At 38.4% G+C, this 26607-nt stretch overlaps 1 protein-coding gene and 1 pseudogene across 5 annotated transcripts in view; one reads left to right on the forward strand and one right to left on the reverse strand.

Annotated features, from left to right (window-relative positions):
* NCKAP5 (NCK associated protein 5) overlaps window positions 1-26607 on the forward strand; it is a 965493-nt gene that overhangs the window by 407409 nt on the left and 531477 nt on the right. The window lies entirely within an intron of this gene.
* Window positions 935-1449, reverse strand: LOC112812336 (large ribosomal subunit protein eL28 pseudogene; annotated as a pseudogene).

A 26607-nucleotide genomic window follows, 5' to 3' on the forward strand; every position in this document is an offset into this window, starting at 1 on the left:
TTTCTTTCTTTCTCTTTCTTTCTTTCTCTTTCTTTCTTTCTTTTTCTTTCTTTCTCTATCTCTATCTGTCTATCTTAGTGGGTAGGAAACAGTGTTGTATTGTGGTTTTATTTGCATTTCCCTGATGGCCAATGAAGTTGAGTCCCTTTTCAGGTGATCCGCTTTTTTGATATGGTCTGTTCAAGTCATTTTCCTGGTTTTCTATTGGGTCATATCTCTTTTTTCTCATTGATTTGTAATTGTTCTTTAATGGGATTCAAGTCCTTAAGTGGATATAGGTATTACAAATATATATTTAATATATAATACATTTAATGTAATATAATATAGTATGTATACATGTAATATGTATACATACATAAACTCACTCCATTGCTTACCTTTTTGTTTTTCTTGAATGTGTCTTTTGAGGAAGATCTCTTCATACCATTAATAAAGGTGATGTGTCAGTTTTCCATATTTAAGCTTAGTATCTGCTGTGACTTCTTTTAAGAAACCTTTGCCTGTTTCAAAATCATGAAGATATATGTTTTTGTGTTCTTATTTTATTTTGTTTTTATAGAAGCTCTGCTGTTTTACCTTTTAGTTTTATATTTGTTGTCCCTGGGGAATTGATTTTGATTTATGATACGAATGAAGGATCAAGAGTCATTTTCTTTTTCCTGTGGATATCCAACTTACCCAAAATCATGTATTGAAAAGACTGTTCTTTGCCAGATACTTTGCTTTTTCATCTTTGTCATATATCAAGTGACTGTCTATATGTGAGCATGTTTCTGACTCTGTTTTGTTCTATGGGTCTAATTGTTTATTTTTTGCTTCAAACAGACAGTTTCACTTTTCTAGCTTCATCATAGTTCTTAATGCAGTATATCTCCTCTAGCTTTGTTATTCTTGAGGATCATCTTCAGTATCATATCCAGTCTTTAATTTTTTTTTTTTTTTTTTTTTTGAGGAGGCTGACATCTTTATTGCTTTAGAGGCAGGGGCAGGTGCTCAGGAGCTCTTGGTGGGGCGGGCCCGCTTCCTCTTCACCATCACAGGCTTCTGGCTGCGCAGGATGGCGCTGGCTCTGCGAATGGCAGCCATGCGCAGATCTGGGCGGTACTTGTTCTTGCGGATCATGTGCCGGGTGCTGCTGAGGGTGGCCCGGGCATTCTTGTTAATGGTGGTTCAAACGTAGGAGGTGGCGGGTTTCCGCTGGCCAGATCTCCGCTTCATGACTACCACCACGCCTTTGCCATCGGCCGCCGCCTCCACGCCCACGGTCTTGCGGTGAATCAGCCCGTTGTAGCGGAACGAGTTGCGAGCCTTCAGGTTGTTGGGCTCAGTGCTGTAGGTCTGCTTGTTCGTCTTGATCGGGAAGCTGGAGCAGTTCCGCACGACCATCCACTGCAGGTGGGCGGACATGGCTGCGGCTCCTCTCGCTACGGCAGCCGGAGACGGAAAGAGCAGCCTTTAATTTTTTAGGTGTCATGCTAACTGTGAGCAAAATAAGATTCTATAAATAGGTTGTGATACAATTTATGAGATTGTTTGGGAGGTTAAAGAGAAGGATGGCACTGACATATTCTATCAGAGAAAGTCGTGCATGTTGCAAGGTAATAGTTATTCAATTACAATTTTGGAATTGAGTTCTTTTGGGGGTTTGGTGAGAGAACGTTTTATACAGAAAAAATAGGTTCTGAGGGGATTTGCCTGAGGAAAGACACAATGAAGATGAATAAGATGGTATTTATTTATTTTGACAGAGTGAGAGAGAGAGAGAGAGACAGCGAGAGCAGGAACACAAGCAGGGGGCGCGGGAGAGGGAGAAGCAGGCTTCCCGCTGAGCTGGGAGCCCGATGTGGGGCTCAATCCCATGGACCTTAGGACCATGACCTGAGCCGAAGGCAGACGCTTAACGACTGAGCCACCCAAGTGCCCTGATAAGATGGTATTTAGGGTAGGAAAATGAGCACGAAGAATATCCATCTTTGACCAAATTGTGTTTCACAAGAAAAAAATCAATATTAAGGATATAAAGTGGCAAACATCAAAAAATTAGAGCGGATAAATCTAGAAATAGATTTCTGAAGAGTTCCATTTTGAATAGATTATGATTACAGTTCACATTGGCAAAAAAATCAAACCAGAGACTTGCTTTATTTTTTAACTTGTCTACCATTTTTATTGAGGGGGGCACAAAAGAAAAGTCTTAAACGGGAGGAAACTCTTGACCCTGAATTGCCTCTCATCACCTCCGGTAAAACACTTGGGCCAATGACATGGTAAGTGATGGGAATTTACATGTATTCTTAGAGAAGAGGAGAGAGAGAGAGAGAAACAGAAAGAAGCAAACATTGTAGTTCTTGGAGCACATCCAGCAGATTTAATAAATGTTTACTTCTTGTTGTTTGGGCATTATGACTCCTTGTAGCTTTATATAGAAATGCCTTCATGGGTTTTCTAATTTAAATCCACAGTATCAATCAAATATGATAGCTTCAGCTTGCACATACCTGAGCCAAAGCTAAAGCAAGCTTACATAAGTTGAATGTGTTGAAAAACGAAGCCTCCAACTATGGAATCCATAAGGGTAAGACATGGTTTTATTTCATATGGTTTTCAGGGAAGAACACCAGTTGGTCTTTAAAAGATAGTTTCCATAGCTACTGGGCTGAATCAAAAGAATGCTGTCACAGCGTTTTTCTCTTGCTACCTTTACTGCTTTGTGGTAGCTACCAAGGCAAGTATTTTTCAGGAGCCTAGTTATTCCATTTCATTCCATGAAATGCTATGTAATGCTTCAATCTAGTGTCTGTTAGAAGCAGACTTGCTTTATTGTGAGAATCTTGTCACATATCCCAGATTTGACTAGAGCTGCCTTTTTGTTCAAAACAGACTTGCAGGAAAGGTTCTCTCCAGGTAAAATTTGTTGAGCAGCTCTCTACCAATTGGAAACTCCTTTTCATGATTTAAAAAATGGGGCTGCACTTAAATTATAGATGAATCCAGGCTTTATTGCTTCTGACCTTTTTTTTTTTTTAAGATGGAAATGAAGAGTGATTTTTCAAAGGGCCCTAAAAGTGATTGCTTTTGACTTTTTTTAATAAAAAGTTCAGCCCAAAACAACAAATGCTTAAAATCTAAAAGAAACATTATTATGACATACTTTTGTATTTTACTTTGGGACACAAACTATACACTGAAGAATATCATGGTACTCTAGTTTTATAGTCATTTAATATTTGTGCCAACGATGATCTGATCTTTTGTACAAAGTACTCTATCATACAGTCCTTCTTAAAAAAAAAAAAAAAAAAAGTTTTCCTGGTAATGACCTGCCAAATACTAGAGGTGGAGGAATAGACATGTACTTTTGCTTTAATGTTTGTGTCTTGCGGCTTAGAGTTGTGCAGTTTTTGAGTACCATGATTGTGTTTCAAAATTTTTTCCCAATTATTTATATTTCTTCTAAAGCTGATAGATAAAAGCTGACTTAGAAGGGTCTGGTTGGTAGTGCATATAGTAATTACGTTCTTTCAACGGTTATGCCAGAGTTTACATTGAAAGAATTAACAGTAGCCTCTGCATTGGCCACCCACTCCAGCCACGCTTAGTAAACCCATATTCCAATTCTAACAGTGAGTTGGCTCTGCAAATACAGCTCTAACACAAATACCCTGCCTCCTCCTTACAACCTGGTTATTCCTTTGAAGCCCTTCTAGAAATTCTGGAATGATCACTGTTTGTCTCTGGATGTCACCTCCATGCTAGAGTCCGTTCCTTGTTTTTATTTTTTTAAATATTTTTAAAGATTTTATTTATTTGCCAGAGAGAGAGAGAGAATGAGCACACAAGCAGGGGGAACAGCAGGCAGAGGGAGAGGGAGAAGCAGGCTCCCCGGGGTGCAGAGCCTGATGCAGGGCTCCATCCCAGGGTCCTGGGATCATGACCTGAGCTGAAGGCAGACACTTAACTGACTGAGCCACCTAGGTGCCCCCAGTTCCTTGTTTTTAAATCACTTTTTCTTTTTTTTTTTTCTTTTTTGATACAAGGCCATCTCCCTTTCTTTTAGTGGGCTGTGATGCCAGGAACAAGTCAGAGTTGATTTTTCTGAATGCACTATCAGCTGTTTTTATTGTTTTTTTTTTTTAAAGGCGGGGAGAAAACAGGGCATTTTCCAAGTCGATTCTGACAGCACTGGTTATTTTCAGAAATTGGATGAGAACCTCAGAATAGAGATTGAGCTCTTTTATCTTGATCGTGTTTACTTTTATTGTTCTAAATATCCCCATCATCTGTATCACTCAGCTCATCCTGAAATTCAGTTCTATAGCAGACAAGCCTGGGGAAGGCCAATGGACAGAAACACATTCCTGAGCTATCTGAGAGAAGGAGCGTCATTAGACTTCTGCGGATTTTGGGGGAGGAACAGAGAGCTATGTGGTAGGGTAGATAAAAGTAGGAGATGAGAAAAAGCCATTTATACCTCAGAAGGAGAGAGAAAGGATCACCAGATCACTGTAGGCAGGCATAGCTCATGTCTCTGGGAACTTCTGCCAGTCCCAGGATATGACTTGTTGCATCCATTGCTGAGTACTAGATAAATGCCTGTATTTATAAATATACATTGTATTTTGCAAATATGATGTAAATAAATCTTGGGAAGATCCCAAAGTCAGATCTCAGGGCTGGAAATCACCAGTGATTTTGGCAGTGTTTGTAAAATACTTCGGGCTCCTCGGCCACAGTGTGAACTGTTAATATATATCTACATGTGAATTTTTATTTATTACTGCTGAGTAGCACTGCTGGTTCTAAAATAAAACCCCAAAGAGGGACTGGAAGAGAGTTCTTTGACATTTGAGAGCAAACCATTTCTGGAATGAAATTCCAAAAAAGTATCAATAGTTTTTTATAAGCACAGCATGGAAATGTTGCAGGAAAGCAAAGCACGTAAGTTTCCTAAAACCTCTGACTTGCTCTCTGAAAACTAGCTTTCTTTGCCTTCTAGTCCCAGACTTGAAACCGAAAGTGAAGCCTGTGTTGAGAATTACATTCTAGAATAAGAAAAGGATAAAGTAATAAAGCTTAGAAACTCATGATTATTTCTAGATATACCAGGATTTTAGGAGCCCATAATGTTGGGAGGATGGAAGCAAGGGCACAAAATGTCATCAAATGCTTTTATTTGAAATAAGATTAATCTTCTATCCTGAATGAAAATAGAGGCAAACGGCAGCCGTCCAGTGTGGGCTTTGTAAATCACATTATCAGGGCTTGCTTAAAGCATTCACCTAGTATTCTATATGGAGGTGGTTGGTGGGACCGCCATATGCCGGCTTGGGTCTGAGCCAGGGAAGCACACAGGAAAGATTTTGCATTCCACCCATCCACTCCCGCCTGGCGAAAAGCACTTTTTGTATGTGATGTAAGTGGCCAAGTTATTTGTACACAATGGGAAGCTGAAATTTCATTTCCACATGAAATTAGTGAATAATGGCTTTCAAGACTCACTGAATAAGCATGCTCAAGACACAGTCAGCATTTTAAGTCTGTCTACAGGACGCCAACCATCTGGATGGAAAATAAATCAGTTATGCAGCTACTTCGGGGGTGTCAGAGGTGAGGCATGGGGAGGGCAAAGAGTATGGATGCTGTACTGGAGCTTTTGTTTTTTACCAGGATTTGGTGTGGTCAAGGTTTGTCACCTCTGTTTTTTCCACATCACTTTTGTACTGGCCTGAGCCATGGATGCATATGACTTAAAGCCCAATTGTACTGTATTATCTACTGTATACCTGTTTAATGTTTTTGTCTTATTATTTTATTGGTTTCTATCGTTTCAAAATATACCTACACCTTCAATTTGGATTTTAGGCTCCAAAGAATAGATATTCTATCTGCGTGGCTAATTGCATGACTATAGAATACACAGCTCTGGAATTGATACTTTTGGATGATGATGAAATTTATATTTTCCCCAACTTGTGATAAGATCTCTTTTTCTGTTAATGTAAAGATTAGTTGTTAAACTCTGAATGAGAAAAGATCTCATTTTTGGTAGAGCATGATTTTTTTTTTTTTTATCTGAGCGAAGGCAGGTGCTCAACAGACAGCCGCCCAGGCACCCTGGTAGAGCATGATTTGAAAAAATAAGGCCAGAGTTATTTACTTTTAGATAGTTAGATATTGGTGATTCATCTATATATAATAATTTAAGGGTAATGCATGGAAACCAAAATGAGAGAAGCAGTTGGAAACATCCCCTAGGTGAGTGTGAACATTTGTTCTAAAAAATGGAACAAGTACCAGCAAGGCATATAATCATTTTCTTTCAATTACACCTGATTTTAATCTAAAAAAAAATGTTGGCAAAGCATTATTTCAGTTTTATTTCCCTCATTTTGATTTCCTTCAAAAACAGTTTGGAATTTAGTACATGAACATGGTATAAATGAAAAGTGTTGGGGTTCAAAGGAAATCAGCTAATGGACTATACAATAAATTCCATGGCTTGAGAATTTTTGTGGGTTGGAGATATTGGAATCTAGCTGGTACAATTAGACACTCCCAATTTCCTATCATCTAGTTTGTAATGGAAAAGGTTAAGAGTATATAGGAAGAAATGAGTATATAAGAACAAATGAAGTTTCAATAGATTTCTTTACTTTCAAGAAGAGAAATATTTATTTCATGTTTCTGTAAGTTTGTTGATTCATGTACTGCTCTGAATAAATGGGCCATCAGCTGGAGTTTCACCAACCTTTGCAATCTGAGCTACACTGAAAATGCATTAGTTATAATGGGATTTGGCTTGTAACTTTATAGTGTGAGCTATATCATTAATTAATTTTGAGGCAGCTGCTCATTAAAAAAATCTTTCTGGTAAACATAGTAAGGGAACATATTTTGGAAGATGCCAGCACATGGATTTTGATAAGTGCATTTGGCTGATTTGATTGTCAGGTATGAAAAATCCTATTTATGGGAATCCAGCATGATTGACTATAAAATGACATTTTAAAACTAGTTTTTATATTATGGATTTTACATCTAACACAAGGACCTGACAAGGAAATTGGGGATGGTTATTAGCCTGGAATAGAAGATAAATTACAAGTTAATACATAGACTGATAGAGCTGAAAGGAGACTTACCCTCTTTCATCCATTCCTCTTGCTTTGTCAGGAGAAAAGTGAGACCAGAGAGGCTGTGATTGATCTGGAACCATGTAGTTGGGTGGGGAAAGAACTGGAAGCTGCAGCTCAGTCTCTGACACCTGAAATGCTCTCTCAGCTCTACAGGTCATCAAACATGTCCTCGTGAAACCCAGCCTAGGGAAGAAAGAGATAGATGAGAAGTGACCACAGAGCTCATTTATTTGGAAATAAGAGTGCTTTGCTTTTGAGGATACTTAGCTGGGCTGCTGAGAGATTTTGGAGTCGTTTCTGGAAGGTGTTTAAGGAAAGGTTAGATAAGTGTAAGTACTGGATGATAGAGATACTAACCCCATGGAAGGACAAGATTTCTTCGGCTGCCTTCCCAGAGCTATGATTTCCAGATTGCTCCCTGTGTTCTAGTTTTTCCAGCCAATCTGATGCTTTCTGTGAAATTAGGCATGGAATTCAGCCTCCCTGAGACGTATACTAAAATCACGTTTCCATGTTCCCATGGGATGCTAGGACCTGCAGACGTGCTTCTACATCTCTGTCCTCAGCCTTGAGAAAAGGTACACTCATAATCACAATCTTGTGATAGAATGCTGGAAATCATTTAGGTTTTAGTTTTTTTGACGTCTGTTTTCTCTTTGTTACACTCAGTATTTTATTTTTGTTTCTTGGGGTGCTGTGTTGTTTGGCTTTGGATTTGGAGTCATGGCGCTGTCCTCTGCCTACATTTGGATGAGTTAAGATGGTCAGTTTCTCTCACAGATGTCATGTACATGCTTGGGTATCCACCTCTTAGATTGATACTGACAGAAGTCTGCTCAAATAAATGTTGTCCTCTCTGTTGACTCATTTGACCATATCCACATGGAAAGACTTTAGCACAGGAATAGAAGAGACACAGGAAAGATGTATTGGAAACATGTTAGAATTGATGATATGGTGAGAACTTGTATCTTATTGTTTACCAAAAAGTGAGGCACACAATTTTATGTAATAGAGAGGGTAGGGTTGGCTGTAATAACAAATACATTCTCTATGTACAGTGGCTTAGCTAATAAATCTATTTTCTGTTTGTATAGTAGAGCTAGGTATATATTCACATTTAGTGGGAGAAACTTTCCTTCATGCAGCTGCTCAAGAAACCAGGCTAATGGAAGCCGTACTATGTTCACACTGTGGTTTCCAAGATTTCTCTAGGTTCCCCTCCATCCCAGGAGGCCAAAAATGGAGACTGCTTGGAACTATCTGAAAAAGGTTACTATGGGTCAAATCTATGGGTAGCACAAATCACCGCACTCAGCGTTCACTGACTGGAATCACAACTGCAAAGGAGGCAAGGAAATGCAGTTTATCTCTGTGCCTAGAAGAAGAAGGAATGGATTTGGGTAAATAGTAGTCATACATATGCACACACATATGTGTGTATAATATATAGTTCAGTATTAGTGGTACATATACACAGATAGAGTGTTTCATGCACATAAACAGTGTTATATGTACATAAAGACTAATATAAATATTGGTGTTATATATACCTAAGTATGTAAAGTGCTATATATGTAACTATTCACAAATATGTAATAAATACATAAAATATGTAAATATATGTATATATATGAATATATACAAAAATACATCAAGCTATATATACATAAAACATAAAAATACATAAATAGCTTTGCTTTAAAGCTATTTGGGAGTGAATTAGTGTTATTTGAAAGTTATATCAATGCAATTTATGCAATTTACCTTTAAATTGTTGAACTTCTTTGCCTTCTTTTTCCACTCATTATTTGATGTCCTGATCAGATTCTTTGCCATGTGCCTTATATCCAAAATTCTTATAGATGGCCGAGCCTATGCCTTCTTTCTGGTTCCCATTGGCATCTCTCTAGTGCCTAGAGTGGGGACCCTTACTAGTGCGCACAAAGGAAAGAAGCCTGATGAGGAAACTGACTGTTTAGGTCACTTTAAAAACAGCCCAGTTAGTCAGGGTGGGCAGAGAGGTGCCTCAGGCTTAGCAGCACGACCTCCTCCGCTCTTGGTTCTTGACAGTTGGTGTGCAGGGACCTAGTTGGGGGACTGAGTTCTTTCAACAAATCCTGTTTCTTTCTAGCAGCCTCAAGCACATAAACTGTTCAGATCCTAAGCCTGGGAAAGGATATAAAATCACAGACATATTATATTAAAAACAGAGGGAGAGGAGAGAGGGATAAAATAGGTGCTAATAAAATTTAAGTGTCATTTTTCTATTTTTTTAAAGGTTTTATTTATTTTTTTGAGGGAGAGAGAGAGAGAGAAATCAGGGGGAGCTGCAGAGGGAGAGGGAGAAGCAGACACCCTGCTGAGCAGGGAGCCCAACTTGGGGCTCGATCCCAGGACCCCAGGATCATGACCTGAGCTGAAGGCAGATGCTTAACCAACTGAGCCACCCAGGTGCCCCTAGAGTGTCGTTTTTCACAGGGAGACTAAAGTGAGTAAACTTCCTATCTTTTGACTAAGTCAACTAACTTCAAGGTAACAGAAATTGAATTCTTTCCTGCAGGAGAGTACATGACAAGTTTTTCTTGGCAAGGGTATTGGTGCTTTCTTCCATGGTATCTGCCCACCAGCAGCACCATGGGCAGGATCCAAAGCCTTCATCCTCTGGTTTAGTAACTTCGTTACTTAGCTGTGGTTTGGATGGCAAAAGTAACCTAAGAGTGACAGGGGAGAGGTCCAAACTGGTCTACTTTAGTGAGGTCTCCCTCCTGCCACTATGGAATTGTCTTATTTTTCTGATATTTCCATTCAGTAGGCCTGAGCTGATAAAGTGGCCCCTGGAGAAGACTTACTTTGATGTGGACATGTGGCACCTTTTTAAAGGTTCTTGTCAAAGTACCAGCCTCAGCCCAGTAACAATTTCCTTTCTTTGCCCTTATATCTTCAGTTGTATTTATCACCTTGCAATGCATTTGTTGACAAGGCTGTCTCACCTACTTGCTTGTGAGCTTCAGCAAAGCTGTTCTGCATGTGCCATGTTCTCCAGGGAGTATCTAATGGCTGGCCCAGAGCAGGACTCAATAAATTTGTGGGGAATTAATGCATATTGTTTGAATGAATAAGTTATATGTAAATAGATGCTTTCATAATCTTGACTTTTTTTCCCAATTCTTAATACTGTGTTTTAAAAGTTTAGCCTCCTTTAATGTAATTTTATTATTCCTTTATCCATCTAATTTGGTTAAAATGCTTGCCTGACTCTTGATTCTGAATTAGTGAAATCTGAATTAAAGTGGTCTTACCTCTACTGAGAAAGAGTTTCTTGGTTACACTTTTATACACACACACACACACACACACACACACACACACACCTACCAGTGTTTTGGAATATCATAATTTGTCATAATTAAACAAGGTACAACTTTTTTTTTTTTTTTACTAAGTGATACACTAATGTTTTCTGAGTAAATTCTCTAGTTTCTTCAAATAGGACTATTTCTCAGTCGCAAGTTTCTGCTCTTACACGTGCTGTATGTTCAAACCCTGTGTTTGTTACTATCAGAACAGCTTCGTAATTGAAACCCGTATAGGCAATAGACTTGTCACTGATATGCTCATGTTTGAATTGCCATTTTAATTGGGTTTGTTTGAAGGGTTTATACATAAGAGACCATGATTTTCTAATTAGCAGAGTTGATAGCATATTTTCTGACATTATCCCAACCTAGACCTAGATATATAAATATCTTCATATTTCCCTCTTCTGATGTGTTGCCTTCAGTGATACATTAAAATACAATTTCATTTTTTATATTCTCTTCAATGAAATATAGTGAATCTGAATTTGCTAGTTTCAATTGTGTTGTTTGCAGACACCTAAGACGATGATTGTTTTGTTTTTCAGTAGTTAAAATTCCTTGAGTGCCTACCTGTGCTGGTCACTTCACTAGATTATTACCTATATTAGGTCTGGGAAAAGACCTAAAGACAATTGGTGGAGCAAGTACAGTTTATTCTCCTCATTCGTAGTAGTTATGTTCTATAAAGTTGCCACAGACACTGAATTATCGAATGTTGAAGTGCTGCTCCTAGAAGAAATACACAGTTAGGTGCCTATGAGCCTCTGATCATAACATTTTGATCAATGGAGTAATACATAACTTCATATGTGTTCTTTGTGTGTTTCTGTGTAAAGACCCTTATGTAGTATATATTATTGATTAACTAACATTGAACTCATGGTTGACTGCACTGTAACTCATACTGGAATGAAGCTAATCTAACACACGTATTTTATCTGTAAGACACATCAAAGTCTGTTTGTACTTAGGAACAACAAATAGCATTTCCTCACTACATTTGGGGGCCATTTCAAAAAGCAGAATCACCAACAAAAAACCCAAAAGCACCAAAAATACGGCACTAAATAAAATGACACTGGTTTACTATTACAAAAGCTGCAAAGTGTCACCTTGTTCAGCATCCCCTGGGAACGTGCAGGTTGGTGATTCAGTTTTTTTGTTGGTCTGTTCATTTCTGCAAATGATTGTGAAATGCTGCAAGTATTGATTTGAGGGTTGCAAACAAATTTTATTGAGTAGGCAAATTTGCAAATGTGAAATGTGTAAATAATGAGGAATGAATATATTGTTACCCAAGTTTGAAGATAAGGAACCTGGGACTCAGATGTTAAGTAATTTCAGTGCAGTAAACATCTACCGAGGGCTAATGTGCACTGAGCACCACACTGAGTAAGGCATAGTCCATCTCTCTAGATATATGTCTTTATTCATATAATTGTTCACTGAATAATGAATTGCATGCTTTATCTAAATATGTTTATCCCTCAGTTTTCCCGTTAATATATTCAGTTCTTCTAAAAAGCAAAGCTGATATTTAAAACATTAGATATCTTAAAAGTAAAATTTAGGAGCCCCTGGGTGACTCAGTCAGTTAAGCTTCTGCATTAGGCCCAGGTCATGATCTCAGAGTCCTGGGATAGAGCCCCGCAGCAGGCTCCCTGCTCAACAGGGAGTCTGCTTCTCCCTCTGCCCCTCGCCCTGTGCTCTTGCTCTCTCTCTCAAATAAATAAAATCTTTAACAAAAAGTTATATTAAAAGTAAAATTTGATCTCAAGTCTTCTGTTGCGTCTCTCTCTGAAATTAGAATGAATCCATAGAGTTGAGCTCATTCATTCATTCTGAGCTCAAGAGCTGAGAGTCAAAAGTAAAAGATAAGTCAACAGAACTACAGGCTATCTTAGATTTTGTTCCTAACAGACTTCTCCAGATATGAGCAGTGTGTAAAAGAATACACAATGGTCAGCACCAGAATTAATGCTAGCCCATTCCTCATGGAGTTATCAGTGTTGTAGAGATCTAAACCTGCCATTTTTCAAAACAGACCTATCAAAGAGTCCAGAAAACTAATAGTGTCACAGTTTGAACAGAATAATAGTGAACTCATACTTTTAATTTAAAGACTATGATTTTTTTGAGAAGTAAACTTAAAAGCACCTAGGTGTGTGTTCAAATCAACCTTGTTGCAGATTTGTCTCATTCTGTGTGAATGCCTTGAAATTCTGCCACATTCTTCAATTTATCTAGCTGTTTGCCATCATATGTGGCAGAAATTGTTCTCTTCTTGAGCCTTACACCTTCAGCTGACCGCCAGCCTTGAAATCCCTTCATAGGACCCTGCCTTTCATGACATTCTGGACTTCTATATGTGGACTTTTGCCCGTAGCCTGTCAGAATGTGCTTCTCTGAGCTGCATGCCTGAATTTCGTACTCTGAGCCCTCATGATGAGTGCTACATACCTTGGGGTGTGGGTCTGCTCAGAGGTCCTGGTCTTGTGTGGCCCTCCCTGCCATAGACCTTGCTGGGGAATCATTGCTGGAATCATCCTTGGTTTGATCATGGTTTCAAAAGCAGAGTACAAGCCATCCATAGCCAGCAACTACTCAAGTACCACAGAAATCTGCTCTGCAGGTGTGTGGTTAGAAGGAATGTGGTACAGTGGTTTAAAGTATAGGGTGTTCCATTTAGAAGGTGTGATTACTAATCTGTAAAAAGGAAAAATCTGGAGAGATTTGTGTGGATTCAGTGAGATAATACATGTAGGATCATATAGAACAATAGGTGCCACATATAAATGGCTCAGTAAGTACAAGCTAATTGTGTTGTGTGTTTTTTTTTTATTCTTTCTCACCTCTAGCAGATGATCAACATAGGTTTTGAAATAACTGATCAGATTGCACTTGGTGGATAAAATTGTTGATATTTAAATATAGTTATGTGTACATATTGTGTATGTAAAGTTATGAAATAGGAAACACCCACAGTCAACAGATTGTTTATTAAATTGGACTTGTAAAACTATTCACTCTATTTTGATTTTTTTTATTTCAATATAATGTGCTGTATCAGTAAAATAATATTAATACGAGGATGCTGGCCAGAATATGAAAATAACTTCACATACACAGTTGAACATTCTGTTTATACTTGCAAGAAACAGGCATTGGTAAGATCATGGACCCAAAGCAGTTATTTTGCAAGTTGTAGCTTTTGGAGGGCAGGAGCCTTATGTATATGTGTACTGTTCAAAATCTTGTGTCTTCCATATTGACTTACATGGAATATATTGGTCAATGAATATAATGTTGAATGAAGAATTACAAGGAGTTGTATTCTCAGCCTTTCCTCTGTTTCTTTCTAAACTTTCTTTTTTTCCTCCCCTGACCGTATACTGACATTGCTGATTTTTACAGCACTGCAGGTTTTCCCAGTGAGCAACAGTGATCCATTCTTGGATTCACATAACAGAAAAGCTGGTTGGCTGAATAGATTCAGTGTGGCTCCTTCTGCAAGTGCTTATCTTGTTCCCTGGTTGCTTTGTAATTGTTATTACTTTGAAAAAAGCATTTCTTTCTCATCAGTACACTCAGATTATATAGGAAGCTTTTTCCTATTGAGGTATATTCTTATCAGGATGTTTTTCTTCTATTTTATAAATAATAGCATTATTAGACATAGGATGAAGCCCTCTTGTAGTCAGTGCCAAAGGAAACAATACAATAGGCATGTGCAGTGGGGGGTTAGCTAGATGGAGCAGCTATCTTGTTTTCTTTGCTTGCCTTTAATCAATGCATGCATTCTCTTAAAACTTTCTTATCCATCTTTTGTGGGCACTGTTTGTGAATTTCCTTCCTTTCTTCCTTTTCTTTTTGTGACAGTGTTTCTGTTTCTTTAATTTATCAAGGTGTCACATACAGCAGTCTTATTGTATTGTACTAAAGACATTCCCCTTTTGCAAGAGGGTCTGTTTGTTGCTTGGTTTGCTCTTCTTTTGAGCTAACTAGGACATTGCCAGTTATTTTGCCTTTGATCCTACAACTGTGTTTCAGCTCTGGACTTTGTCTATCAGTAAATTTTTTTTTTTTTTTTAATGGATCGAGCCCTTCTCCAAAGCAGATATATTGTCCTTCTTTAATGGAATTCCCATCTATGACAATCTGTTTTTATTGTGACTTTCGACTGTTGTAACTTTCTTGTGTATGGGTGCCTACAGCATCCTTTTTTGTCTTTTGGACATGAGAACTTAGCCAGAGAGTGGAGGGGAGAAAGAAGAAGAAAAAAAAAAAAAAGCTATTGTGATCAAGAATGTTTTTAGCTATAAATCTCAGCTTTATCATTACCTACTAAAAAAGAACATCCTTTCTTCATCTATTTAGTTATATGAGAGATGATTTTGCCAAAAACCACACAAAGCCTTAGGGAATGTTTTTCTTCTTGGTTTGGGGAAAATGGCTAGAATGAAAATAAAGGGAGCAAACCCCTTAGCAATTTACGCATTCTATTTGTTTTCATGTAAAATTTATTAATCTCTAGTATATTTCTTTTAGAGAAGCAAATTTAGAAATCATTAAAGTGATGAGTCCTAGAAATAACTTTGGGTTTTTTTTGCCTCCAGTAACAGTCAAAAGCAGCTACAGCTGCCTTCAGTATTTATTTTCTGAAGATTGATGTTGTTATTGCCTATTTCAGATTTTTTGGTTGGGTAGGATAGCCATTCTAATCATTACTGTTTCAGAGAAAATAGCTGGTGAGTTATTTATATAGTAAGTAATTGCCAAATAAAACAATCTGATGTAATGAATAACCTGGTCTCTGTTCTCTATCTCAGTTTAGTTTAGCCATGATATTGACTCAGTCCTACCAGCCTGATTTACATATGAGCTTAGTAAAATGGGACTCTGTTATTGTATCTTTCTCAGTAACCTCTTTGGCTTTTGTGAATAGGTCAGATTAAAACTCAGTTAAAATGCTCAGTCTCACTGTATCCATATATAGTCATGTTTCCCATTGTTTTTTCTTTTGAACACAGTCAGCCCTGGAAATAGCAGTAGCTTGGCTCCTATAGATAATCACTCTTCTCTATCTAGGTTTTGCTCTTCAACTGACTTATTTTTCTCAAAGACATGTTCATCTTCTTTGAGTCTCCATTTACCCATCTTTAAAATGAGGGTAATGTTATCAAAGATCTCTCCTTTGGGCCCCTGTTTTCGTAGTCTCATTTCTAGGATGGATTAGAGGGAGACCCATAATATCTTCCTCTTGGGCCTAAGAGGTCTCAATATCTGCTTGTTAAAACATCCAGAGTGGTTAGCAGCAGTGTCCCCTGAAAGCAGGTTGTGTGGAACATTAATCGGCAAGAGTTTTGCCCTAAAAATTTGCACCTTAGCAAATGAAAGCCAATCCAAACTCATGAAACAAAGAAACTTGTTAAAGTTACCTAGTCCTCCACCCTTAGGAACAGAGGTAACAGCTATTACCTCACTGAAATTGAGTTCCACAGCTCAGAAAACTGGTGTTCAACTCCGTTTCCAGAAAGATAGCTGAGGAAAATGGAGGAGGAATATCTTCATGGCCAAAGAAACTGAATTTTGTAGAAGGAAAAGTGTCTGGAGACTGCGTCAGCAATACTAAAGCCCTGAATTGTCAACAAATAAATGAGATTACTGGGTTGATGAGGGAGCACTGAAGAGAAGTTTTCAGAAAGCCCAAAGGGCAACCAGTATGATGTGAGAACTCTGTTTGAAAGGATTTGAGAACCAGAAAAGCATTTGATTGGATTAGTATTGGGGAGGTTTCCTTTGGAATTCTTTTCTCTGTTTGTATTCTTTTCAGGTGAGTATCTGGCTCGCTAACACTTCTCTCCTGCCACTTACAGGTACAAATAACTGTAAGGATTAACACTTCTGTGGTGCTTATCACGTGCCAGCCACTGTTCCACATACTTCATAAAACTAAGTCATTTAATTGCTGCAACAACCCGAGAAACAGCTAGGACATTGAGGCACAGAGGGTGTATGAGTCAAGGGAGGTAGTTATGTCTTAGTCACAAACAACCCCTGAATCCTAGTGAGTTACAACAAAGGCATATTTCTTACTCTGCAAGGTAGGTCTGTGGCTCTGCCCCAAGGCAACCTCACCTCAGGACCCAGGCCATTGCTGATCATAACGAGAGGAGAGAACGTGGCCCATCTTGTCCTGGCTCTTGCCCAGTTCCTGCCCAGAAGTTAAACATGTTTTTTCCATTCACATTTCATTGGCCAAAGCAAGTCCTATGCCAAGCCATATCAGTGTGGTAGGGGAGTCAGGTTCTCCTACAGAAAAGGGGCGGTGCATGCTTGTAGGTAGTCATGCATGCACGGGAACGGAAGGGGTGAATAACTTCCCCTAGTTCAGTGAGTGGGTAAGTGGAAGATCAAGGATTCAGAACCCATGCAGCCTGGCTCCGGAGTCTGTTCTGTTAAACACAGCTCCATTCTGCCTCTTTAGTTCCCTGTCTCCCAAGGGGAATTAAAATAAATTTTGAGAGCTTCTTATGAAATTCATAAAGATATTTTTAGTGACCATACTTCTGAACAACCACGTACAATGTAAAAACTCTAAGTCCAGCTAGAATCACATGGACAGCATAGGATTAAGGTTAAGAATGGGGACTTTGAAGCCAAGAGTGCAGGTGTCCAGATCCTGACATCATCCCTTACTAGCTCTGAGATCTTGCGGAAGATACCTAATTTCTCTGTGCTTTATTTTCTTCATATGTAAAACAGGGATGATGATAGTGCATACCTTGTGGTGAGGGTGAAGATTAAGTGAGTTAATAACGAACTATAAAGTGCTTGGGGTATAATCACTATGCAAGTATTACTGTCCTCATCACTCTTATTCTCTATCTTAAAAGTCACCAAAATATGTTCCAAGAATAGTGCTTACCATTTCAACCAACCTCTGCCTTCAGGGACAGCGGGTGTCTTTCCTCCTTCAGAAAGTGGCTCTTTTTGTCTCCTTGAACTACTTACCACTTACCTTTCCCCTCTCTTGTTTTAAATTTTTTCTCTTACTGTGTCATTAAAACAGATCACAATTATAAATGCTTACTTACGTTTCTTTACATATAAACAGAAAGTTTAGAATAACCTATTTTGACAGAATCTTTCTGCCCAGCAGTTGTGCTATTATTATTCTTCAAAACATTGCTGCCATTGGCATACCAGTTGCTTTCCTGTTTTCTAAAAACACTTTTATCTTTGTTTAGAGTATCCTAGATGGTCTTAAATCTAAGAATATCCTTCTTCCCCATTAGGTTCTTGCCTGGTGTAACATATATGAAATTATTTCACAGATTGGTTCCCATTCATTTCTCATCTCTTAGACATTAGACTTTGTTTTCTTATCTCTGTCTTCCTTTTCCCTCTAAAGTTTTCCATTGTTGAATTTTTTGTTGATTTGTAGCTCCTGGTCAGCTCAGATAGTAACTGAATACTATACATACTTAGCCATGATTAGATTGCCTATTTACAAAGAATATGAGTTTCTCTTTTATTCTCTAGATTTTCTAAATTGACATCCCTTAAAATTGTCCATGTCTTTTAAAATCTTATTGTTGTTGGGCACCTTGGTGGCTCAGTCATTAAGCGTCTGCCTTTGGCCCGGGTCATGATCCCGGGGTCCTGGGATTGAGCCCCGCATCAATCCTGCACAGGGAGCCTGCTTCTCCCTTTCCCACTCCCCCTGCTTGTGTTCCCTCTTTTGCTGTGTCTCTCTCTGTCAAATGATTAAATAAAATCTTCAAAAAAATAAAGTAAAATAAAATCTTATTGTTGGTAATTTGAACAGTTTTACTGGTGATGGTGTGAAGCATAGGAAATAGAACAGGGGGTGTTTCCTGATTAGTTTGTGTCTCCTGAGAGTGTACTCTGGTTCCAACATTTTATATGTTGTGGGAATGTATACATGATTGATAGCTGATAACATTTCTAGGACTGTGCTCCATATAATTTGAGTCACACCGACAATGGAGACAGGGGGACAAAATCCAGAAAGCAATATATAGACTAAAGGCTAGTTATATATTCCAGAAGAAAGAAATGACGAGAAAGCTCAATGTAAAATTTTAAGTCACAATGATAGTGGACGGGTCAAGACAATATGAAGAAAGCAAGATATAGGCTTAATTCCAGCTAGGTATTTTAACAGAAAATCTCAAATGGAGTTAGTCCAGTTGGAATGGATGTAAAAACTATTAAATTAAAAATATAAGATACCTGGTTGTTTATTTTTGCTACAGATCCAAGAAAGGGTTAATTAGGAGTATATAGAAAGCATTTTCCAAAAGAAAAGACAACACATACACAGTACAAATGCCCAACCCATATGGCAGACATTAATAATTGTTTACTTCTCTGAGATTAGTTGCCAGTCTATAATGGGGAGAAGGAGCATGTCTAAGCTAGTGTTATATAACCCTGACCCCAGGCCAAAAGCTCATCAATCTAGAGTGTGTGCCTCACTCAAACTACATCAATCAGGATCTTAGTCCAGGGAGTTTAAAATGTGAAAGTGATGGGAAATAGAGACCAGGAGTCCTGAGAGCTAGGCCAGGGCATCATGGGAGCATCTAGTGAGAAGGTTTATGACTTCTTAACTGAAGAGACCCCTGGAGGTACCCTGATTCTTGCCCTTCATAGGGTTTGGTGGTTCAGTTTCTCCTGAAGTATCATAATCTGCTCAATCAAATGCCTCATCTTTCTTATTCTGGCTGGAGTTTGTTTCTGTTACTTGCAGGCAGGAGAAATCAAATACACACAATCTATATGAAAAGATTAGAAAAGAAGATCTAATCAGGCTATGAAGCTCAGAAGTGAAAAGAATTCTTCAAGGAGAGTAGGTGAGCTTGGTTCTGATAGTTTATTAACTCAGAAATGATTTGGCAAATGATTAAAGTAGCAAAAAATATTGAATCCTTTGGAGGGGGGAGGATTATTAAGTTGAATGGTTTATAAAAATCAGATTATTTATAGTTCTCCCAAGGCTTGATAATGGTTCAATTGGGTGAAGACCTGACCTAATGAGGGCCTGGTTATGGTTCTGTCTCTAGACAGACCAGTTCCAGGACTAAAGGTCACCTAACTCCCACCTGCAAGTGACTAGTGCACATCCTTGTAATGGGGGTGGCCGCCAGAGAGTGAGTGAGTGTATTTGCAAACTATTCCCAGTCTAGAAACTAACCAAGTCAATATTCTTGTAATAGAGCACCAAAGTAGCACCTTTATCTTATACTGGACAACACAGTAGAGTGAGTAAAAAGAGTATGGAGATGAAAAGACTAAAAATGTTTTTCTGGTTAAGAGAATGCATACCTGTGAAGGTTTAGGTATGAGGTATACCATTTGAATCTTTCATATAGTTGTCTTGAACTCCCTTGAGAAATGACATGTAAAAGAAGTGAGTATCTTGGATTAAAAAAAAACAAACAGCTCTGCAGTCAATAGTTTATAGTTCTATAGTCATAAATTCCTATGTTTGGCTTCTAACTTTTTATGGCTCTTAACTTGTGTGAAATGTGACTACCACTTCCTCTATAAAGACTTCCATTTTTTTTTTCCTCATCAGAAGTAAATACTCCTTCTGCTGAAAATATATTACACTTCGCTTGGAGCACCCATTGTATTTTACCAGATTATTTATATATTTGTGTATCTGTAGAAGTGTATTCTGTTCAAACATATATAGTTGGTAGATTTTATTTTATTTTTTGCTAGGACTGCGTTAGCAAAGTACCACACAGTCGGGGGCTTAAACAACAGAAATTTACCATCTCTCAGTTCTGGAGGCTGGAAGTTAAAATCAGGGTGTTGATGGGTTGCTTCCTTCTCAGGGCTGTGATGGAGAATCTGTCCCAGGCCTCTCCCCTAGCTTCTGGTGACTTGCTGGCAATCTTTGGCATCCCTTGGCTTGTAGACACATCATCCCAGTCTCTGCATCTCATCCATCCCACATAGTGTTCTTCCCATTTGTATATCTTCAAATCTGTCCCTTTAAGGATTCCAGCCATACTGGATTAGGGCCCACTCTAATGACTTTATGTTAACTTGACCACCTCCAAATAAGGTTACATTCTAAGTTACTAGGAATAGGACTTCTACATAAAAGTTTTGGGAGACACAATTCAATCTGTAACACTGGATATAGACACAATATTCTTTGACTACAGCAATTAAGCTCCCTCATCATTGTGTCTTCCATAGAGCCTAACAAAGTGTTTCCAACATAGCAGACGGCATAGTATTTGTGGAATGAATTGATGGCATTGCCAGTCTATTGTAAAAGCCACCCTTTTGTTCAGCAGAACTCGTCTTGCATGTATAACTCATTCCATAAATGAAGGAAGGAGGTTTTAGGTATGCACTCGGTTGTATGATAGTCTACCAGGTTTTCCTGCATTACCTCTTTCAACCTCTTCTCTTAGGAACCTACAAACCTCATTCTTCTGAGTCTAGACAGATGGCTTAAGTCTAATCACAGATCCTATCTTGGGACCTTCATGACAATAGAGACAATGTAATTTCAGGGCCATTAATAATTGAAAGCCATGGAAATGAAATTAATTGTCACATAAGGGCTATTGTTGTACACATCGACAGGTATGGAAGGCTCCCTAGGAGGTGGTTAGCATGTCTTTTCTTTTCCCTAAGAATTTCCTTTCCATATTAAAATATGTATAGCCCATTGCCTTTCCGTATTAAACTACATATAGCCCATCACTTTGGAATGTTACCAAAATTGATGGAAAAAAATCAAACATTATTAATACAGTTCTGTTGTTTTACAAAGTTTTTCTTATGTGCCAGATATAATACTGACCTAGAATAGAGGAATTGTAATACTAAGGGAGGAAATACGGGGTAGTACATGAAAACATGGGGAATTCCAAGTTCCTTAAAAAGACTTGGAAATATAAGGAATCCTCATTCTGAAATCTAGGTTTCTTCAGAAGTGAAAATTAAGTTTAAGAAAACGAGTGGCTTGGGGCGCCTGGGTGCCTCAGTTATTAAGCATCTGCCTTCGGCTCAGGTCATGCTCCCAGGGTCCTGGGATCAAGCCCTGCATCAGACTCCCTGCTCAGCTCAAAAAATAAGTTATTGCAGAAGTAAAGACTAGAAATTTATATTAAACTTGGGGGGGGTGGTTTGCTCTAATATGTGTTTCAGAAACACATCAGGTAGGGGAGCTTTGGGATAGAGAGAAGAAGATAATAAGGTTGCTCTAACTCAGTACTGCATGAAATTAGTCAATAGAGCCTGCATGTATCAACAATGTTGTGATGAAAGCATGTACTATTCTGGTGAGAGCGGACAGTTTCAAGTAAAAATAAAAAGGAGAAAACACAGAAATATAAGTGTATTCCTTCATTGCTCTATTTATTTACCAAAAGTATTAGTTGGTACATCTAAAACATGCAGAATGCTTCATTTGTGATGGTAGTGGTAAGGATTGCAGGTAGCTTGTGTGGTTTTCTTGGCACATTCTCTTAGGCTCTGGGCATGGGACTAACTTCTGATACTTAATATGCAGAGAGGCCGCCTGTGATTTTGCCTCAAGTCAGTGAGGCCATCTTTGCTCTGAAGCATGATCATTCATTGAGGGTGTGTGTGTGCCTTAGACACAGGAAGACCATGAAGTCCCAGTCCTCTGAGTCTTAGAGCCCATTAACGGAGAGAAACAGTGAATCAGGCAATTGCTTTAGGCAGCAAGAGGGACTCACTCTATAGATGAATCTCTGAATCAGGAAATGAAAATGCAAGTGCAATTTGAGACATCATTTTTGGAAGTGGAAGAGCATTCAGGGTAGAACAATTTCGAGAACGCTTCCATGACATGACATTTAGGGTACTAGAATTTAGAAAAAAATTGTAGAAGCTCCAGAAAGCTCGATTAGGAGAACCACATGGATGAAAGACCTTCAGAAAGGCAGGTAGCTAAAATTAGAGTTTGCTTTTACTAATGATCTCTGTATCAACTTCTTTAAAAAGTCTCTGTGTTTATTATTTGGGGGGGGGGGAGAGTGAGGGAAGTCCTTAATCAGCACAGAATTTTATTAAACTCCTGCTTTTTCCCAGAATCAAGGGGGTGTGCGTTTTGGCCATGTTGAGTCCTGCTCCCTCTTAGTTATTGCTGCACAAAATCACATGAAGATCACCAATTTAGAATGTACTCTCAACTTATTGACTTGTATGCACTGTGGATGTGAATAAAATCCCTTAAAGTATGTAATAAGAGGGTAAATTTTTGTGTTTTAAAGTTTTGGGGCCAACATGAACATTACGTATTGGAAAAAGTGCATGAAGAAGTTTGTTTCATCTGGGTTCTATGTCTCGAAGTATCTCGAATTTTTTTCTCATGCTGAATATCTGAGTGGATGAGTAATTAAATGATCTGCTTTGGAAAGGCTAATTAATTTAGCTGTTAGGCAGGGACTGCTGCCACCGGTCTCCCCATCTGCCCACTTGACAAGCGCACCTGGCACTCGATATTGTCACGCTTCTGTGGCGGGTGACTCCCCAGGACACCTCTGTGTGCAGAGAATGGTCCTAGGCCTCCTGTGGGAGCTGACCTGCTCACCTTACAGACATACTAGATCACCACCATGCTCTTATTCTTAGGGCCCACTGAGAAATGGGGAAGGCTGATGATTCATTGAAATCTTTGCCCCAAATTTTAAGTGTGACTCTCTGCCCCAAGGTATAAATCACAGTAATCATCCATCTAATTTCTTTTAGGCATTTGGTGGTATCTTTGTAGGGACAAATGCCAGAGGTTTGGGGGGCTGCTAATAGAAACAAAATTTATGCCTGAGCATAGGTTTTATGTTGGGAGTTTGATTAGTGTTTTTATTCTACTCTGCCAGAAATGGAGGTTCGTAATGCTTGGAATTCAGCGTATTCCAGAAAAGTTCTATCAGTGGTTTTTGCATTGATTGGCATTAAAATGGTTAGAAATGTGTTTCATCCTCGGAGACCTCAACAATTTCATGCATTATTTGTGACTACTTCCCTAGCAGTAGAGGTGGTGGTAACAGGTGATAGTGGATACAGAGGTACAAGTTCGAACAAGTGCGATTTTAACTGAATATGTATTCACTGTTATTTTGCATATTTAGAAAACATGCATGGAGGTATTTAAGAGCACTGGCATGATGGACGTGTTTCTCGGCCTGCTTGAGCCTTCGTTTCCCTGTGGAAGGTACATCAACAGTGCTCCAACTATGCACCACAGTGCTCCAAGGGGCCTGTGGCCTTTTCAGGAATCCATAAATCAAAACTAATTTTATAAGAAGACTAAAATGTTACTTACTTTTTTCACTCTCCTTGGTCATGGGCCTATGCTGGTTTGCCAGAAGCTGCTCAACCTGTGACATTACAACATTCTGAATATAGAAGGAGAAAGGAGAATCCAGACGTAATTTTTGTTAGCTAGATATGAAAGACATTTGCAAAAGTATAAAACAATGCCACTCTTCTTACTAATTTTTGTTTTGGAATCTATAGTTATATTCATAAATAAATGTTTACATTAACCTGTGATGGAATTACTATTATTTATTATATATTCATGTATATTTTCAAAGTCTCAGTTTAATTGGGAATATGGTAAATATTGGTCAAGAGAACCCACAGAAGCAAAAGTTCTTTGGAGTCCTCGGTGATCATTTTCAAAAGTATAAAGAGGTTTCGAATCCAAGAATTTTGAGTATCATTGCTATATACCACAGAGATAATAATGATACCTATGTCATGGCATTGTTTAGGTTGAAATGTTTCATGTAAAGTGCTGAGGGTAGTGCTTAACATAGTAATTATTCACTAAGTGTTAGCTATTAACTCTTCTCTTTTTAAGTTGAGGATGTGGTGATACAATGTATTGAAACGGAAGAGGCAAGATAAGTCAGTCACAAGACTACAAAAGAAGGGACCTGGATAAAACCATGACCCAAAGGGGCAGTAAAGTCTAATACCATTGCATTAAAAAGACTTGAGGAATTTAGGGAATCACAATCAAAACCTGTTACAGAGATTCTTCCATAGTTAAGATGTTTATGAGGAAAACCTGTTTTCCCTATATGACTTATTGCTGAGAAGTATGAACTTCAGAAAATGACTTTATCCTAGAAATAGGAGACTGTACCTTCCCATTTAAAGGAGGTTCAATTTCAATCTTCTGATAAAATTATCACCTAACTTTAATGTTAAAATCCAGCTTTGAATGGAGTACTCTTCTGTTGTGCTTATAACATCTTAGGACACAGGTTTGCTTAGATGTGCTGTCTATTAGACCCTGAGCTCTCTGAAAATGGGACAGTCTATTTATCTGTATTTCCCGGGGCCCAGAACAGTGCCAGACACAGAGTGAATTCACTCACTCTGTTTGCTGGATGAATCAGAATTTTCATCATCATTGAATTATATGGTCACTTAGCAGAATATTCCAAATAAATTAAAAGAGATTGATGTATATATTATATCATACATAACTATTGAGGTATTTAAATAACTTGAAAGACTTTGGAATATAAGAGCTTAACCTAAGAACCAAAACTAAGATGAAGTTAGGGTATTTGGGTGGTACTACAGGATTCTTTAATACCACAGTGTCTTTGGGTTTATAAAATGCCCACAATTTTTTTTTCTTTTTAAATACATATATGAGCATGTCTGTCCTTGATTTTTTTGTATTTATTTTTGTTATAGTTTATTATAATTTATTTTATTTCCTGTCATTCTTTATTTTTCTAGGAAAGTCAAGTAGAGATGACACAAATTATCTGGCAGTTTCATCAAAACACAGAGTATCTTCTATATTGACATCTTCCTTGGTGTGCCTAATGCACTGTTTGTATAGAGGAGTTTGGGGCAATGAGACTCACAATGAGTAGACATAATTCCTCACACTTAGGCGGTGAGCCGGTGCTGCTCTTCCTCCAGGGTATCCTCAGGGGGGTCCCATCTGCCTGGTGGAGAATGGGGCTGCTCAAGGGTTTCATTCTCACCCATTCAGTGTGTGTGCTGGGCTGCCTTAGAGTTGCCATAGAACATTGATTTGTCTCCAGACAGGCCTGCCTCCGACACTCATGCAACAGATGGCTCTGCGGTGCCCTTAAGTTTGTGGTCTCCACAGATCACAGGCTGAATATATTCCTCCTCTTCAAGCTGCTGATTGTTTTTCTGACCGTGCAGACCTCGCAGGTCTTTTCTGGACTTTACAAATGCCAGCATCCTGTTGTCTTCATTGAGGACAGTCTTCCCATTGGCTGACACTGCGTTTGTCTCAGTGGTATTGTGTAGATCCAGGGTTCACATAAATACTTTTGGTGTTGCTGTTTATTATCTTTAGTTGAAATTATCTGGGACCATGCTGACAGACTTCAGAAACCTGGGACTAATTCACCTTTTGGGTAAAAAATTGAATAAGAAAAGTAGTTCTGTTTCATCCCTGTTGGAGGGAAGAATTCTCTTTGCATTTAACTGAAAGAGGAGAGTTTGTGGGTCTCTTTTGTTTCATTGTGTGTATATTCTTTATATCTTTCTTTTATCCCTGTCCTGTAAATAAGGATCCACAACTCTCAATAAAATATCCCTGGGCATTTGTTTTGCAATCATAGTCAATACCCTCTTCATAATGAGCTAGCTACTGGCTTTGCTACAAACACAAAACAAAACCGTAATGCATTGCAAAAGCACAGTTGTCTGTTTCCAGCAGATGAGCTAAGGTCCTCAAATAGGAGCAAGAGTGTATGTGTATGTGACTGTGTTTAATTTGCCTTGGGTAGCATGCAAGTCAAGGATTCTTTCTTTATTTTTTGAACAAAGCTGTTTTTAAGAACCCTGAATTTGCATGAAAAAGATGCTGGTCCCATTCAGTTTCACACATATATTGGGACCTTGGGGGTTTGAAGATATGGTTTGTCAAGGGACTGCTGAACCCAAGGGCAAATGAGATGACTATAAAAAAAGGCAGACCCATTTATTTTTAATACTTTGATTAAGTTGATAATTTGAGCCCAGAAATGGGAACATCTAGAAATGCTGAGATTTTTTTTTTTTTTTTTTTTTTT

The sequence above is a fragment of the Callorhinus ursinus genome, unplaced genomic scaffold (genome assembly GCF_003265705.2).
Source record: "Callorhinus ursinus isolate GAN/ISIS: 27379988/994484 unplaced genomic scaffold, GSC_fseal_2.0 scaffold2, whole genome shotgun sequence".
Classification (NCBI taxonomy): domain Eukaryota; kingdom Metazoa; phylum Chordata; class Mammalia; order Carnivora; family Otariidae; genus Callorhinus; species Callorhinus ursinus.